We start from the raw sequence: 18,701 nt of genomic DNA on the forward strand, positions 1-18,701 counted from the left end.
AATACGGCTCTCGGTCGGCGATATTGCGTGAACATTCGCAATACTCAGATCGTTTCATTTATGAGGAACTTTTGAATTATTGAAATTGCCGCAGTGAAAACACCGGAATATGTCCATTGAGAAATTCACATTTAAAGCAAGCAGTCATACCTTACAAACAAAAGTTAGTTCATGTTTTTTTTTAGTTTAAATCGCAAAACGCAGCATAAATTCCAACTCTTGAAGTTCCGTCACCTATAACGACTTCCTTTCCGCTGCCGCTGAACCATTCAATTTATTTATCATTTGTCAGCCAAGAATTCTGGTGAAGGAACACAAGCAGGTCCACTTTCTTGCCCTTCATTCTGCTCCTCTTATCTGAAATGATCTGTCCAGCCGCGGAGAACACACGTTCTGCAGGTACTGACGTTGCTGGTATGCACAAGTACTTCCTAGCCATTTGAGAGAGCGGCGTTGTGGAGCATTGCCAAGACTGCCAGAATTTTAAAGGGTTGCTCTTCCTTTCTTTGGAGGTAACTCTAGGTACTGGCGAGCCATCAGTTCTGCGTTCGGGGTGGCGGTTGAGAGCTGATGTTGATGCCTCTCATGTAAGCGCAGAATTAGGCTTCCTGCCGCAACTTTGTTAGGAACAGCCTGCTGCCTAATTCATTCAGCTGCAGGGCCAACGAGTTTTTCCGACAATCGCGGGCTTAGTTCACCAGTCGAACAAGCTTTGGTGCGATCAGTGTTTGTTCGAATCGAAAACGCTTTCTCCTTTAGTCGCAGGTCCAACAGTGTTGCCAGATATGTTAGTTCTCTTTCTTCATAAGTGTCCATTCTATTATGCAAGGAGGAGATGCACTCTCGAAAAACTTTTTTACGAACTTTAGTTTTGAGGTTCGGTTCGATACGCTCTTCTAGCTCTCGTGCGATGCCGCAGACCACAGGAATCGCCCAAGGAAATGGTAGTGTACTCATCTCCAGACACTAATGTAGTGGCTTCCTCGAATGGTTCCAGTAGTTCCATAACATTCTGAATGAGTGTTATATCCTCTGCTGGTAACGGACTGGGTGCCCGGGGCAACATTGATAGTGTGAAGGTGAGCGCCTCTCCGACCTCGAAGACCCCATATAAAAGATGCTGTTTCACTGTGTCGGTGTCTCCTGTTTCAGTTTTAGCGGCGGTACCTTACCGACACGCTCTTGCTCTTCTCGGAGCTTGGCGGTAGCATTACAGCTAGACCTCACGTAGCGCACAATGTTCTTGCACTTTAGCAGCACGGCTGCTAGTTCTTTACTGATTTTCAATCCATCCTGAACAGTGAGGTTCAGCGTATGAGCGAAGCATGGTAGGTGCTCGAAATCCAGCAGTAAGGCTGCAAGAACCATTATCTTATCGTTGTGACAAAAGCAACAATTGTCTGACGAATACCCCAGTCTTCAAGCGCACCTCCAATGACGTCGGTGACGTTTTACGCCATGCGCGCTCCCTGAAAAACCACTGTTGAGAGCACCGTAGACCAAATAGTTGTGTCTTCCAAAAATGGCACGTGACTGTTATGCAGCTCAGCCGTGCATGAGGTCCAAATGTATGCTGTAATGGCACAATGGCTGGCTGACGTATGTGTACCACGCCATTTCGTCTTTGCATGCTCTTATATGTTGGGGCAAAATAACATCGGAAAGACGCGTTCTGCTAGGCAGTTCATATCTTGGATCTAGCGCGAAGCAGAAATTTTGAAATCCTTTGTCAGTAACCACCGAAAATGGCTGCATGTCCCTTGCTATCATCAGGACTAATTCCTTGTCCAGCTTCTCTTTTCGTTCGGTCTAGTCCCCATACTATGATTAGCTCATTTATCAGAAATAAAGAAAGGCAACTATCTTTGCTTCGGTTCCGAGTGGCCAGCTGCATCCTTCACATGCGTCTTCTACTTCTTCGCACTGTCCTCGATACTCGTGAAAGAGAACATTTGCGTGGCACCGCTTCATGTGGTCTCTTAAATTAGAAGTATTTCCGCTGGTTTTCTAGTCACTGCTGTACAATGTGCACTTGGCATGTCCAGGTTTGCATCTTTGATGAAGTAATCCCAAACCACCGCTTTAGCCTTCGGAATCTTGCGTCATTATGAGCTGGAAAGCGAAAATGAATGAATGGTTCAATGTTATTTTAGTGCTTATGCACAGTGAAAAAAAAAATCATTCTACCGTAATTGGGTTTGCACATTCATTATAATCTTCTCCGGTCCGTCGTTCAGGGTGCGCATTAGTTTCTTGGAATAGCGCAACAGGCACCTCGCGTTTACGAAATAATATTACCACGTTTATTTTACTGTATAGGCGCCGTTGATACAGAAGCAATAACTGAAACACGTGAAGATGGCTCATGAATTACTCGGAAATGCATGGAATGTCTCTATGAACTGCAGTATAACTGAAAGGCGGGCGAGTTGGCACCTATCCATTGTTGAGTAGCGCACAAGCAGACAAGACACAGCGCTTGTCCCATCTTCTGCCTTCGTGTCTTGACTGCTTGCGCGCACCCAATGATGGATGGGTCTCTATGAAGTCGGTTCCTAAAAATACGATCAATCCACGGCACTGATCGACACGTTTACGGACGAAACGTGTCCACACTTGACCACTCACCGCCTTTGCCACTACATTTACGAGAGGGCCTTGACGTTTTTGTTCATATGTATTCCCAACCGAGTGGTGACACCACTCGGATGGGCATACGTATGTGCAACAACGGCACGCTTGACACGTTCCATCCCTAAAAGTCTCCAGAGGAAGTCGAGGTTCGCTAACTTAAGAGGATTATACTAAAAGAAAGCAAAGTTACAAAGCGGGGTCACACTACACCGAACACGGAACAGCTGATAGAAGCTTCGCAAAATGAAAAAAAGTGGCAGAGTTATCAATGTTCATCAAAAATACGAAACGTAGCCATTGGAAGTCACGCTAAAGAATAAAGTACTCCAACAAAGGTGTGCATGCAAGCAAACAATTGTTGACATACATCACAGCGCGGTCTGGTGCTACAGTGCCAGTTCGTGTCACGACACAAACGTGCTTCGAAGCAGTTCCCAGACGATGTGTTCAGAATTCCTTACGCAGTCTGAAGTGGTCAAGCACCGAGGACAGGTAGGCCGAGGAATGCATATGGACATCGCTACATTACATGCGAGCACCTGCTTGCGAGCAAGGTCGCTTGAAAGTTTCGTTTATGCGTCGAAAACGCAGCGCCCTCGCTTGAAAGATAGAAGAATTGCAAGCCCATATGAGCTACCGATGTTGTTTTCGCCTCTCGTTTTTCAAGGCTGGCGAAGGCGGATTCAGTTTTGTTTCGAATTCGCCGACGGATATACCAGTTCCGTTCGCAATTTCGGCCTTGATTTCTTTGGTTTGCCTATCCGTGGAAAGGTCTCGTATGCCGGAAACCGCATGAGGAGTACACAGAGAAATACCGGAGCGCTGGTCACTTCACGTTGTAGTGAAATATCTCGAGCGATAGTGCTGCCTTGTCAATCCAGTTTATGCTGTGAGAGTTTGTGCGGTTGGTTTTAAACTTTTGACAGTACTAGCGAAATTACAGTCGATAGTAGTATCAACATTTACTACCGATAGTGCTATCGATAGTTCTTCTTACTATCGATAGTTCGATAGCGACACAACAATCGATAGTATCGATAGTGCTATCGATAGTTTTTCATCCCTACTACGCAGGCGCATTGTCGGTGCAATGCCAATTGTGGCTGGTGTGCTGGCTATCGAACTTTACAAAAAAGCAGTACACACTACACATGTACTCCTACGATACAGGCGTCCTATCAGATAAACGTCTGTGGTTCTAGTGCTCGCTCCGCTTTTGTAGCAGTCTAATAAGCAATACATTTGTATTCCTATGAGTTAGCAAGCTATATTGAAGTATTGCTCGACCCCGGATAGGATTACATTATCGAAAGTTACGTATGATATTCACATGATTGCACCATAAAGTGTACTTAGTTTCGACAATACTGAAGTATGTACTGTAACGTGAGGGCTGACGTGACGTCGCACCATAACTTACCCTTTAAACTCCAGTGTTTTCGACGTGCCTGGTAAGTCCACGATGTATTTATTATTATATATCTCCCTCTCATTTCTTTTTTTTTTTGCCGATGTGTTCTCAGTGTCTCTCTTGCTTTTTTTTTTTGCTGACGTGTCAAGTGTACCTCAATCGCTCCAGCTTTGTAAGTTGGCATTGTTGTACTACAAGGCTGCCTCACAGACAAAACATACTGTACAGGCCCAAGTCTGCACTTTGAGATCGGCGAGCGTGAGGTGATTGTTGTGGTTGTGGCACCGAATGAAGGTGGTAGCCCGGTCCAAGACAATGTCTAGAGGCCTCTTTGCTAACCGGGTGATGACGTCGACAGACTGTATCGGTAAAGCAGGCGACATGTCGGAACCTGAAATCACCTTTTTGCGTTGGTGAAGCATAGGCCGTCAAGGCTGGTAACCCTCCGCGACAACCCGCCGCGACATTATTTGCATCTTTCCGCCAGAGTGCTTCAGGGAGGGCAGGCAATGAGGTCTAGGCGTCCCTATTGGTGGAACGGAGTCACGTGGCGGCAGTCACGCCGTTTGGACAAAAATAAGCGAGCCAAAGTTGACACGCAGGAGGCCTTTCGTTTTATAGATTTTTTTAATCTTTAGCTGTGTTGGCGCATGACACATGCTCGTAGTGACTGTACTGTGCTGCGTACTCCAATGCATGCGTCGTCTTTCGCGCCGATTCTGATGCCGCTATAGTGGCGTTATCAAAGTTCCTCTTGTGTGGTGCTTCTCTATGAAATCGGAAGAACGCAAGAATTGGGTTTCTTCGACTCTTGTGGCATACACGCGTCAACGATTTCAAGGATCTCGAGGATGTAAGTTTCACTTACATCCAAGAGTGTAATGTAGATCTGGAGATGCAATAACAGTGACACCACCGTAGCTTTGTTGAGGACGATAGCAGTGCTCGGATGTATAAGAGGAAAAGCCATAAAAGTTACCATTAAGGCTCCGTGTTTCAGGATAAATCCGAAAAATATTTCAATAAGGACTTGCAGATTTACCCCATAAACATCGATTTTAACAGCCACTATGAAACTGTTCCATTCTTTACCGAAAGGGCATGTTCTCAGGAGTCATTGATACATCGGTCGGCTTGGCAGATATAAACTTTACCTGAAGTCAACAGTATCTCGTAGACAACACCCATCGTACAATTAACAAAGGGCTTGTCGCGCACGGAGCGAGAGTCATCCACGTATGAGAGCTCGAGACGACATCCTGATATGCGGTCCCCTGGCAGCACCGGAGCGCGCCAGACGACATCGGTTATATACAGACCTCGTAAAGTATCTTCGCATCTATTAAAACAAGCTGCGAGGTTGTAATACCCGCAAATGTAGGTGTTTTGCCGACAAGTATTTGTGCTTTTTGGTATTTGTGTTTTTGCGTTCAAACCTTCCAGAGAACTGAAATACGCTTCCTGTGTTTCGATGTTTTTGTTTTAGGGCATCATTTCATCCTATATGTTGGACCATTGGGAACTCGAAATTTTGGAGAATTGCCGATTTACGAAAAGGAAACTCCCAAAACACAGACACCTAGTTATATTTTGCACGTGAAAGTCAAGTTTCTGATATTGAGATCCATTTCTATCTATCTATCTATCTATCTATCTATCTATCTATCTATCTATCTATCTATCTATCTATCTATCTATCTATCTATCTATCTATCTATCTATCTATCTATCTATCTATCTATCTATCTATCTATCTATCTATCTATCTAGCCGCCTACCTCTTGGTGTTCACGTAGTCGTCTCCTTAACTTCGTATATACCAATATTGGCGTAGGAGGGCATAAGCGTATGAAAAACACGATTCGCCGGTCACGAAATCAATAACGTGACGTCCGAGTTGCGTGCGTCATGAAATCTCTTCTATCAATCCCGCGTGGCATATACCAGCAGCTGGCAGTCTGCGCTAGTCCTGCGTACATTCTTATCCGTGTCTACTTCGCGCTGTTTTTAACTATGGATACAACCAACCGACTCGCATTCAGTCGCTTTTATCATGCCCGCATACCCACTGCATACCCGCTGTCTTCGGGTATGCGCCGCAGTAACTCGGTCTTTATGAACCCAGGCATCGCAAGCTTAACCCTACAGTGTAAATGCGCCCGTGTCGCCGAAAATGTCGTGTCGGCATCGGCGACATTGTCAGTGGATGGAATATCCCGACGGAAGTGAATCAAAAGCACTGCTCGGGCCAAAATCGAACCCAGGCCAGTTACATAGAGCCATGCCGGTGCTTCAAACAGTTCACAAAAAAATCACGTATTAGCGTAATTATTAGCAACGCTTCCCTTTGATGCACTCATTTCAATGTGCTTTGATATCAATTTAAAACATTACATATGCCCGCTTGTGGCTCCACCACCTATGGTTAAGAGAGAGATAGAGAATTAACTTTATTAAAGGTCCTGAAGGGGCCTGGGCACCCCTTACGGGGGCCGGCCCGGTGGCTCCGCCCATGTGGGGACTGGGACTCGGAGCTCGCCAGCCACCTTTTGGGCCTTCTGGACGGCCTGATGTTGAAGGGCCCTGTCGGGGCTCCTGAGGTGGTTGATCCAGTCTTCCTCGGTGGCAGGAGACCCGAAGCTAGCGTTTAGCGCGGGACACTGCCACAGCATATGATTTAAGTCGCACCTGGGATTTTGGCATTTAGGGCATTCTGGCCTTAGAGTTGCGCGAATGCGCCTACGACAGCCACTTCTAATATGCACATGATCGAACCGTAGCGTTTACTTCCTGCTGATAAATCTGACGTATCTGCTCTAACGCGAGCGCCGACGTTACATCAGGCTATGAGCTACCCTTTACACCCCAGTGCACACGGCGTGCCTGGTGAACCGACAATATGCGCACAACTACTCAGTTTACAGAAAGACAGCAAAACAGCTCGAAACCAAAAAATTCCGTACAGGTGCTTCTCGCTGACTACTTGGCATGTAATCGATTGTCAGAATGCGTTTGATTTGCTGAATTTTTTTAATAGAGGATAGTTGTGTTTTCCGGTCTTTAAGAATAATTTCTACACGTCACCCCCCAAGTGTTCAGCGTTTCTGCCTGCTCATTTTAGTATTGCTCTGCCGGCAGTTGTTGGGATGGATTCGAGCTCTCTTTTGCATCGGTGGACCTCGACTAGCTACCCAAGGTGTCCCTTGGGCTAGCTCGTCCTAAATGTAATAGTTTCTTGTTAGGTGTCTTGGCGGGCAGTCCGACGGCTCTTTCGTAGGCTTGCATAGTTAATGCGTCCATTACTTGCGTTTCCCCCGTTGTTGATTCCAGGTATGTGAGTGCATATCTGATTTTCCCAAATAGAAGTGCTTGTACTGGTTTGCACAAGTTCTTTCTTTTTCTCTTGTTGGTTATTCTTCTGATGAGCCGGATAGCTTGAGTTGTGGCTTGCCTTCCTTTTTCGATGGTGACCTAGTTACTGCGGTGTTCCTGCGCGTGCATGCCTAAGATGCGTTGTGGTGGGTGAGGTGAGGTCACAACCGACGTTAGCCTGGCAGACCTGCCCGGCAATTGCTCCGCCTGAGCGAGTCTTTCCACGTAGCATGTCTCTCCATACATCACGTAAACCTTCTCTCCTTCTACCTTCGACCAGAAATTTGAATAACCGGGACGGTGTGGTATGTGGCTTTTTTACCTCTTCGAATTTGAAGACTGACCAATAGCTCGGATTTATGCAGTGAGCAAGTGAGACGCAATGTTTCCACATGGTGTAATATGATACCGGGTGCTCGTTGCAGGATCTCTTCTAAGCGCCTCGGTATACATTGTCCTTCACACGTGGCGCAATTCTCTTACCCATACAAGACGTAAACCTGCGTATCCGCGTCAGTAATAATAACAAAGTCGGTGCGAAAACGACAATATATGTGTTAACGTGCGTCGAACAGTGAGGAGCACATAGTCTTCACCGCCTGCATTTTCCCGAATACAAGTTGGCATGAGGTGCGTAAGCCAGGAATCACCAGCTCAGCTTACGGAATTGAGATCTTATTGACCGAAATATCTAAATAGGCCAATCGTATCCACATAAGCACTGAGGTAGAAAAAATTAGACCATCTCCCGCTAAAGGGGACCATGAGGCGCTGCGAAGCCGGAGCACTTGCACGATCGCGTTCCGTTGGCGTTCAATGGGCATGCTACCGACCTCGCGTCGTGGAATGCGATGAGGAACGCTACGCGCATCGTGTCTTCCATCTAGCCTGGCCGTTGATTCTCACAGGGCGAGCGGGGAACGCGGTCGACAGGCGGGTGAGAGGGGGCAGCGTAGGAGTGAAGAGAGAGGGGGAGGGGACGCGCATGCGCTCATCGCGGCGTTGCGCAGCAGAGAATTTTGGCATGTAGAGCCCGTGTTTCAGAGGAGCGGAGAAGGCGAGGGGAGATGGTGAGTGGAGAGGAGGAAAGGGAGAGGGAAAGTGAAGAGGAGGAGTAGAGAGGAGGTCTGTTGAGAGGGCTTGCGCATGCGCAGTAAGGGTGGTCACGCCGCACACCACCACCACCGGTTTGAACTCCGCTATAAGATGCTTCGCATCTAAAACAGTTTGGGAGAGAATATCTTAGGATACTAATTAGGCCGCATGAAACAATGCTTTGTGTAGGTAATTATCTTAAAGGGATGCTGAAGTGGTTTTACAATTCGGTAAAACTTTGTTGTTAACAAGGACCAACATTATTGTCGACGATCGCGTAATTTTTTTTCGCTGTTGTGGCAGCAGGAGCTTTAAAATACGCGAAAGAAAATTTTGTCTTGCTGCCCCCAAGCAAGCGCGCCAAAAGTGTGGGCGTGGAAATGAACTAACCGGGACTTCGTCATAGTCGGTAGTTTTGGCCACGGTGGTAGAATAACAGGTGGCCCGACGCGCCGTTCCGCCAATGCGCCGCGCGTGTCATGGAGGTGCTCGAGTTGCCGCCGCTTTTCCGCAAGGTGGCAGCAGGTGTACTCTGGGCACATATCTCCGCCCCGGCGCATTTGAAAGCATGTGGGCCGCGTGCGTCGCGAGCATTTAAACTGCAATTTACATCTTTAACTTTTGAGAAAGAGATCCGCGGTGTATACATTGCACCAGAGAGGCCTTGAGCAACACTGAAGAGTTGCCGTCGCTTAGAACGGACGCGCCACTAAGGAAAGCATGCAACGCAACTAGCGTTGCAGCGGCGTTTCTTCCTTTCTGCTTGGTCATCTTCGCAAAGCCGCAAAGTCGCAATCAGCCTTCGAGTCATGATCACGGCCAGATCACGGTGGTCGTGATTAGGTGATCCCACGGCTTGAGATCCGCTCTGATGCGTCGCGTTTGTTGCGCTCTGTCAAATCAACGCGCGCGACCGCATAGGTGTTTCCACTCACTTTGTAAGCTGGAACCACGGCTGAAACCATGGTGGCTCGAACTGTGCCGCTGACGCGGCGGCCACCATAGGACGAAAATGCTTCGCTCAAAATTGCAAATCTGGCTACAAAACGTGCAAAGAAAAGCTGTGGATTTCCTCCGCGCCGAAAGACGAAAAGCGACTGCAGTTGCGGATAATTGCAATTCCACGGAAACACCGCCAGCTAGTCCTCCGACATACATACGATAATGTGAGAACCAAATGCTTTTTTTTTTACTCTGTACACTCGCCGGTAGGAATTTCCACGCTTTCGAAAAAAAAAAATACACGCGCGTCACTTGCAATTGGCACCCTGAGACAGTCATATCGGGACTACCCTCGCCGATTAAACAATTTTAAGCTTCGTAAAGCCTGGCGCTCTTACTTTTGCGGTCGAAGCTGGCAGATAGCCACTACAAGCTAGTAAAAGCACAAACAACCATTTAAAGCAACAAAATTAGCTAGAGAAACCGGTTTTTACAGCACAGCGAGAGCTTGCGGTGCGCGTCGTTCGGCCCCAAAACTCGTCGCGAACCTAGCGGCGGCCGTGAGCAACTCTAGCAGTACGGCGACGCGCTTGCGGCGCTCGATGGGCCACCTGTTTTAGGGGCGAAGCTCCTTAAGGCGGCACCCGTTCGTCCCTCGTAGTCGTCGTGATCGTAGTAGTGAGTAACAAGTCTTACGCTTTGACCTCCAAGGTGGTGCCGGTGAGAGATTTCTCCTGTGCGTTGTTGAACAATAAAAAATTCGCAGCGTGCGCGTTAACTAAAAGCCGAATTCTTCTGTCTCTCATTCCCCATTAGCAGCCATTGGCATGTTCCAGTAGGAAACGTTAGTAGAAGCAGAAGTGTAAGTGTTAGCTAAAAGCCGACTTCTTCTGTCTCTCATTGCCATTAGCAGCCATTGTTTACCTCCAAGGTAGTGCCTGGTGAGATTTCTCCTGTGCGTGATTAAACAATAAAAATTTTGTTCAAAACGCCGTTGATTGATGAAATAAACCAACGAAAGACGCCAGATGTTTTGTAAAAGCAGAACGAAAGAACGCCAGATGTTTTTCCTAAAGTGTAGTAGTAGTAGTTGTATTTAGCCACCTCGCCCGATCGTCAACGGGCGAGGTGGACCGGCAACGGCGCGAGGACCCTGCCGTACGAGAGTTAAATCACACTAAAAGACATACTTTGCGGGCGATACACTCTAGTGAGCTTTCAACTTTTCGTCTTAATGTACATGATAAAGAAATTATTTCTACGAAAAACGCAAGGCACACCTTGAGCAATATGTTTGGTTTTGGGACGCTAAATGGAACCATGAGGCGATGCGAAGCCGGAGCACTTGCACGATCGCGTTCCGTTGGCTTTCGTTGGGCATGCTACCGACCTCGCGTCGTGGAACGCGCGTCCTGTCTTCCCTCTAGCCTTGCCTTTAATTCGCACAGGGCGAGCGGGGAATGCGGTCGCTCTTGGCGCTCTTTCGCTCGGGAGCGGACTTCTTCCTTGCATTTCACCGATCACAAGTGATAATGAAGGGACCACGTAAACCAACAGTACAATAAAAGTTTGATGTTTAATATACACGCGATGTTTCACACTCTTTATATTATGTACTGGGCGCATTTCACGGAAGAGTTTCACGGTTTACAGATGATTCCCTCCGTAGCTTCGCCCCACTCATCATCATTCACCCCGTGGATATGCTGTGATTTTTTATTCTACCACTGTTATTTTGGCGGAGCCGTGGCCTCCGTGACTACTTTTGGCTGCGCGCGTTGGTGGAACTGATCGCGAAGGCCATGCTTTTACAAAGCTGATGGTGCCGATGACGCGATACAACGAAGTTGACGTCACCGCCTTCGCTGAGCAGTTCAAGAATCCCTGCGGCTGCAGCCGCTGTTTTTTTTGCCAAGAAATGCCATTTGCGTTCACTTCTGTTCACATTGGTTTTCGAATTCAGCAAGGATCAAACTATGACTACACATTCCAAGGTCATTTTTTAAGTGCTTCAGCTTCCCTTTAAAGAAGCCTGTTCTCCTCCGCCACAGCCTACAAAAAAAGTGAATGTGCGACTTCAAGATGAAGTTGCATGAATAACAATAGAGGAATTAGTCTTTATTCTGAGGGCATGGTAGTAATCGAGAGAAACGCCTAAAAGATTTGCTCCGTGGTAAAGTTGTTATCGAACTGCTGAAGCCTTGCTTTTTGGAACAAACTTTTTTCACATCAATTATTCTTTCAATGTTAGTCAATACTTGTGCTTCACCCGATGCCTTCTCAGTATAGCTGAAGGTAACCGTTCGTGGAGTGCTTTGGCTCCATCGGAAGTGTGATACAGCGTTCCTCAACGTGCTTCGCTCTTTCGAATGTAAAGCTGCGATGCATCTGCTGCTCTTGCATATGATAAAGCATACAACATTCTAAATATTTATGGTAGTGATGGGCAAAGCGGCTCACTTCAGTGAGCGGCACCGGACGGCTCAGCTCAGTTTAACGGCTCACAGCTCACTTGATTTGAGGAGAGAGAAGCGGCAAGAGGTAGGACACTGACATCTCCCTCCCTCCTCCTCCTGGAACTTACCCCCGTATTCAGAAACGCTCCTTGACTTGAACTTGACTAGCCACCGCCTTCAACGCGTTTGGAACGCGCTGCCTTTAGGCGGGGCCAAGGCAGCACAAACGCGTTTCAAACGCGCTTCCGTGAGGCGGAGGAAAGTCCAGTTCAAGTCGAGGAGCGTTTCTGAATACGGGGGTTAGAATACTTTTAAATGCGAATGCATTTCTTATACCCTTGTTACACAGGCAGCCTAAACCGCGGTTAGTGTAACCGCGGTTTGCTTATGTTACACGGTATGCGAAACCGCGGTTATGCCGCTAACCGCGGTTGTACCAAACCGAGTTTGGCGACCTCGGTTTGGCCGTTACCCGTGAAAATGGCGGCCTCCGTGGAGGACGTGTGCACGCCGCGAGCGTTCGTGAAAAACGAACGAATTGGCCTGCACGAACCCCATAATGCCTGATTAGGCTTTGGGAAAACAATTTGCGTCATCTACGTAGCACCTCAAGGAATGCGAAAGTCGACGCGGCAATAATAGCCGAGTTGAACGCCGGACTGCCGCGAGACGCAGAGCCATTCACGCCAGACGCGTTATCCGCTTGAACCGAGGACGCTTGTGCGCCATGTAACATCGGCGAACCCTAGTCAGCGCTAACCGTGGTTGGTCGTAACCGCGGTTTACTTGCCTGTGTAACACGGGTATTAGAAACGCCACCTAGACAAACTTCGTCAAGGCCTGGAAGCGGTTCGAGTGACGTGTCACTAGTGGGCTGACGCTCGACCTGCGTGAGCTACGGTATTCGTGCTTTAGCGGCCGTTTAGTTCATTTAATATACTCCGAAATCGGTATGGCGGAACAGGAGTGTATGACAAACAGGAGTCATAGGCTGTAACATGTAAATTATGACATGCATGTCATGTAAGGCTTGATTTACATGACACACTCTTGGAGCGCTCGCTGCCGTTTCATTAAATGTATGCATACCAAAATTGGCATAGCATGACATGGTTGTATGACGAACATAAATAACAGGTTCTAACGTAAAAATCATGACAGTCATGCCATGTGCGGCATGACTTGCGTGCCACGCTCATGGTGGGCTCGCAACCGTTTGGCTAGCAAGATGTGTATCAAAACTTTTATGCCGTGACGTGACTGTATGAGTAGCATAAGTGAGAGGTCTTAGCATGCAAATCATGACATGTTTGTCAAGTAAGGCGTGAATTATATGACATTGTCAAAGTAAACTGCCGGCTGTTTCGCTAGCCGAATTTATATCAAAAGCGGTAGGACGTCAAATAAGTGCGTGACGAATATAAATGAGCAGCCATGTATTGTATACACGAGAATGTAAGTTCGATAGCACGGTATTTAACGAAATGTACATGCATGAATGCACGACAAACATTCAATAGTGAACCCGTTATGACATGAAGGCCTTCATTTGGCTCACAGACAAATAATGCGATATATACAGCTCCTTGCTGACTGCTACGCATTACATCAACTCCCACAGTGCGTGACGTGGCGACTTTTATATTCGATTGGAACCCCCGTTATTTGCGTGCCAAATGTTCTAATGATGAAAAACAGCGCATGCTTCAAAGTACATAAATAAGCATACACATCTTGTTCCGCTTTTGTGCCTTGTTTATTGCAAACTTGTCGTAGAATGTCGTCCGGACTGAAGTGTCTTTCGCACACCTGCAAGTGACAAGAGAGTGACAACTTTACGAATCATGTTTCTGCAGTTCACAACATACTGCGAAACGCACGCACGCGACAAAAACGAAGCGTAATACCATCATACTACATGAAACGGAATACACGAAAATCAGAAGAGAAGGTGTGTATTTACCTTTGAATGCTTTGTCGGGCTGAAATTATCCTTTGGGTTGACACGTATCCATGCCTTCCGCGTGTCTTCATCGGTTGGAAATCCAAATACGTGTACCTTGGGCCTCGAGTCGTAGTTGCCACAACAGTGTAGAACACAACACTTCCCTGGCATCACAACCTAGTCACTCAACGACCAACACGCGCACAAACACAAGCAGCACACATCACAGCTTCGAAGGAACCGACGGCACTCAAAGCAACGCAGCGATAGCGTTTCTCGCACTGCTTACAACTTAACTCGGCATCGGATGGCAGCCAGCGCGTGAGAGATTCGATACACGTCCAGCTTCGAAAAGTAGTAATGCTGAAGTGACCAAAACGCCGATCCGAACGCGCCGCCGAACGCGGGCGTAGGTGATGATCCGCCACCAAGCACAGCGCACAACGCAACCAGCGTCGCAGCCCTGTAGTGATTCATGGGCGCTAGCGTCCGCCGAGCAAGAGCGGCCCACTGAAAAAAAATCACAGCATATCCACGGGGTGAATGATGATGAGTGGGGCGAAGCTACGGAGGGAATCATCTGTAAACCGTGAAACTCTTCCGTGAAATGCGCCCAGTACATAATATAAAGAGCGTGAAACATCGTCTATATATTAAACATCAAACTTTTATTGTACTGCTGGTTTACGTGGTCCCTTCATTATCACTTGTGATCGGTGAAATGCAAGGAAGAAGTCCGCTCCCGAGCGAAAGAGCGCCAAGAGCGACCGCATTCCCCGCTCGCCCTGTGCGAATTAAAGGCAAGGCTAGAGGGAAGACAGGACGCGCGTTCCACGACGCGAGGTCGGTAGCATGCCCAACGAAAGCCAACGGAACGCGATCGTGCAAGTGCTCCGGCTTCGCATCGCCTCATGGTTCTATTTAGCGTCCCAAAACCAAACATATTGCTCAAGGTGTGCCTTGCGTTTTTTGTAGAAATAATTTCTTTATCATGTACATTAAGACGAAAAGTTGAAAGCTCACTAGAGTGTATCGCCCGCAAAGTATGTCTTTTAGTGTGATTTAACTCTCGTACGGCAGGGTCCTCGCGCCGTTGCCGGTCCACCTCGCCCGTTGACGATCGGGCGAGGTGGCTAAATACAACTACTACTACTACACTTTAAGAAAAACATCTGGCGTTCTTTCGTTCTGCTTTTACAAAACATCTGGCGTCTTTCGTTGGTTTATTTCATCAATCAACGGCGTTTTGAACAAAATTTTTATTGTTTAATCACGCACAGGAGAAATCTCACCAGGCACTACCTTGGAGGTAAACAATGGCTGCTAATGGCAATGAGAGACAGAAGAAGTCGGCTTTTAGCTAACACTTACACTTCTACTTCTACTAACGTTTCCTACTGGAACATGCCAATGGCTGCTAATGGGGAATGAGAGACAGAAGAATTCGGCTTTTAGTTAACGCGCACGCTGCGAATTTTTTATTGTTCAACAACGCACAGGAGAAATCTCCCACCGGCACCACCTTGGAGGTCAAAGCGTAAGACTTGTTACTCACTACTACGACCACGACGACTACGAGGGACGAATGGGTGCCGCCTTAAGGAGCTTCGCCCCTAAAAGTCAGCCCACTACCTCTGACGAGACGCGACAAATGGAGTTTAGCTTCCCGGCCTTGACGAAGTTTGTCTAGGTGGCGTTGGTATTAGTCGGGCTATGTCAGGCGTCGGTGTCCGCGCGCCTCTCCGTTCTCACTCCCTCTCCCATAGCAACAGCTGCGGGCGCGCACGCTTATCCTCGCCCCCAGCAACCGGAGCAGGTGGTGCGGGCTGAGTAGCGAAGAGTGAGTGGAGAGGAGGAGCGCGCTCAGGCGTGTGAGGGCGCTCGCATCGCGGGAGCTCGGCCGAGCTCCCACGTGTGTGGAGAGAGTGTAGGAGAGGGTAGGTGCAGTGCTTCGCCACTTCTTCGCTCACCGTTCGCTCTCTCTCCTCCCTGCGTCACCGCCTCAATGCAGTGCGTTTGAAACGCGTTTGTAGCGTTTGTGCTGCCTTGGCACAGCCTGAAAATAGCGCGTTCTAAACGCGTTCGTGCTGCATTGAAGGCGGTGGCAACATCCCTGAGATGATTACGAACGCACGTAGGAAGCGTTCGTTGAAAGAGGCGCCGAAAAGGGAGACACTTGAGCGCGTCGATTTGTCCAGCTTTACGCCATTAAAATTACTACGCCGTTTACTCTCGGCGCAAGAAATGCATTCGCATTTCCTCACGATTCCCTTCGGGGAGGTGGGGACATTTTAGGGGCGAAGCTCCTTAAGGCGGCACCCGTTCGTCCCTCGTAGTCGTCGTCGTCGTAGTAGTAGTAGTAGTAGTAGTAGTAGTCGTAGTCCGTAACAAGTCTTACGCTTTGACCTCCAAGGTGGTGCCGGTGGGAGATTTTTCCTGTGCGTTGTTGAACAATAAAAAATTCGCAGCGTGCGCGTTAACTAAAAGCCAAATTCTTCTGTCTCTCATTCCCCATTAGCAGCCATTGGCATGTTCCAGTAGGAAACGTTAGGAGAAGTAGAAGTGTAAGTGTTAGCTAAAAATCGACTTCTTCTGTCTCTCATTCCCATTAGCAGCCATTGTTTACCTCCAAGGTAGTGCCTGGTGAGATTTCTCCTGTGCGTGATTAAACAATAAAAATTTTGTTCAAAACGCCGTTGATTGATGAAATAAACCAACGAAAGGCGCCATATGTTTTGTAAAAGCAAAACGAAAGAACGGCCAGATGTTTCTAAAGCAAAACGAAAAGACGCCAGCTGCTTAACGAAAGACGCCAGATTTTTCTAAAGCAATGGTTTTCTAAACAATGAAAATTCACAGCGTACATGTAAAATTAAAGTGAGCTGCAAGTCGTCATAACTCATCGAACCTTTAGTATAAACGCGCCCGATCTCACGTCGGTGATGATGTACTGGGCAGAATTCACGGAAGATTCACGGTTTACCGATGAACCTCCGCAACCTCCGCAGCTTCGCCCACTCATCATCATTCACTCCGTGGATATGCTGTGATTTTTTTTTCTATGCACCGGCCGTACGGCAGCCGCTGTATTACGCTGTTTCGAAAGTGAAACAGCGATGCATCTGTTGCTCTTGTATGTCATAAAGCATACAACATTCTAAATATTTAGGCTTTTGCTCTGAAATGCATGCGATGAACTCCTATGCGGAAAATTGCAGCTAACCATTCTCCTTTAGTGGAGTGCTTCGTACTCTGAACCATATCTATTGCGAAAGCCTTAAATGTCTCATCAAAAGCGAAAATTGACTGCCGATGTCGCCGGCGTTAGCTTGAAGATTAAAGAAATTATTAGAGACCGGATTTTAGGCAAATGCCTATTTTGTTCCTTGCGCTCCTATCGTGCCACTTTGATATATGAGCATGAACTAGAGGTTAATAAGGGCTTTTATGGTGTTTTTATAGTGCCTATAAATGCCTATTTTTGGCCTTTGTGCCTAAATGCTCACAAATGCCTATAAATGCCTATTTTCAAAATTGGCGCTTATATCAGCGCTATTTAGCCTCAAGTTTCGCTCCCAGGAGCAGTTTGAGACCGTTATTCAAGTTACAGCGCAACGCTGACTGTTCGGAACTATGGTGTTCAACCTAGTCTCTAGTTCAACCATCCCCCGGAAACAAGTCCTAGCAGCCGTGAAGTGAGACACGCACATTCGCCGCTGCAGAGACATGGCGTGCGGGGTTCGCGAATGCGAGACCGTGGAGAGCCGTCAGGGAAAAGGAGAGTGGAGAGCAAAAAAAAAGAAAGGAAAATGTGATGTCCACGCGGCTTTTGTTTTTGTAAGTCAATTTGTAAGGTGTTCATTGATTAGCATAGCCAATTCTTTTTTTCAGAAGGGGGGGGGGTTTCAACCATACTCTATGTATGTTCGTGAGTGCGCTTGTATGCACGCGTGTATATATACACATGCAAAAGTGAAAGGTTTCGAGGGGGGGTTGAAACCTCCTCCCTCCTGGCTTCGCCAGTGATTCACTGTCAGGGGAGAACTGGCTCTACGCGATTCGACCCGGCCAACAGGAGGAATCCCTCCTTTCTGGTGTTTTAGCGATCTGGCTATCTGCTCCTGCTCTGGCCTTCTTTGTCATGCCGAGAAGACATCTAGGAGTGTGTTGATTCGACAGTGGAATCTTGACTCACCGTGCAGAACACGGGAGAGACTGTGTTCTGCGAACCGTGCGGGACAAAGCAGATTGCACGGCTATGTTCAACTGTTGGCACCTTTGTGCCATCTTAAGCAATAACAGTTTTGTTCTCCTTTCGTAGATAGATCTCGCGCACGTCTTCGTTTGAAATTATTTATGTGGAAATTTATGGTGCCTATATTTACGATTTTGGAAGCCTAAAACGTTCTTTTGCCTGCCCATTTTTGGCGCCTAAGAGGAGCTTCTTCAGTGCCTAAAAATCCTGCCTCTAGAAATCATCACCCCCAGACGACGTCAAATAAAATTACAGATCACCGAAATTTGTTACGTCTCCACGATTTCATAACACGGCATTCAAAAGTGGGCCTATCACGGATGCACTTTTGGTGCGAAAAGCTTGCAATGGTTCGGATCACTGAGCCAGTACAAAGCCAGGTTGGGTGCAGAAAGCTTCTCGGAAGCTGGCAGTGGTGGCGAGTCCATACCTCGAATGAAAAGAAAAAAAAATAAAGAAAAAGATGGCCTTCGCCTTCGACTTAGCTTAGGCGAGTGCATAAGAAACCCTGAGTTATATATACACATCGAAGCTGTCTGCATGTGTTCAATCTCAAATGGCATTGCTCGACTAGGTCCTCGTCGTCACAGC

At 47.5% G+C, this 18,701-nt stretch overlaps 1 pseudogene; it reads right to left on the reverse strand.

Annotated features, from left to right (window-relative positions):
• Window positions 1–645: 645 nt before the first annotated feature.
• LOC125759091 (uncharacterized) lies at window positions 646–9,477 on the reverse strand (annotated as a pseudogene).
• Between the last annotated feature and the right edge of the window lie 9,224 nt (window positions 9,478–18,701).

Source organism: Rhipicephalus sanguineus, chromosome 7 (genome assembly GCF_013339695.2).
Source record: "Rhipicephalus sanguineus isolate Rsan-2018 chromosome 7, BIME_Rsan_1.4, whole genome shotgun sequence".
Classification (NCBI taxonomy): Eukaryota; Metazoa; Arthropoda; class Arachnida; order Ixodida; family Ixodidae; genus Rhipicephalus; species Rhipicephalus sanguineus.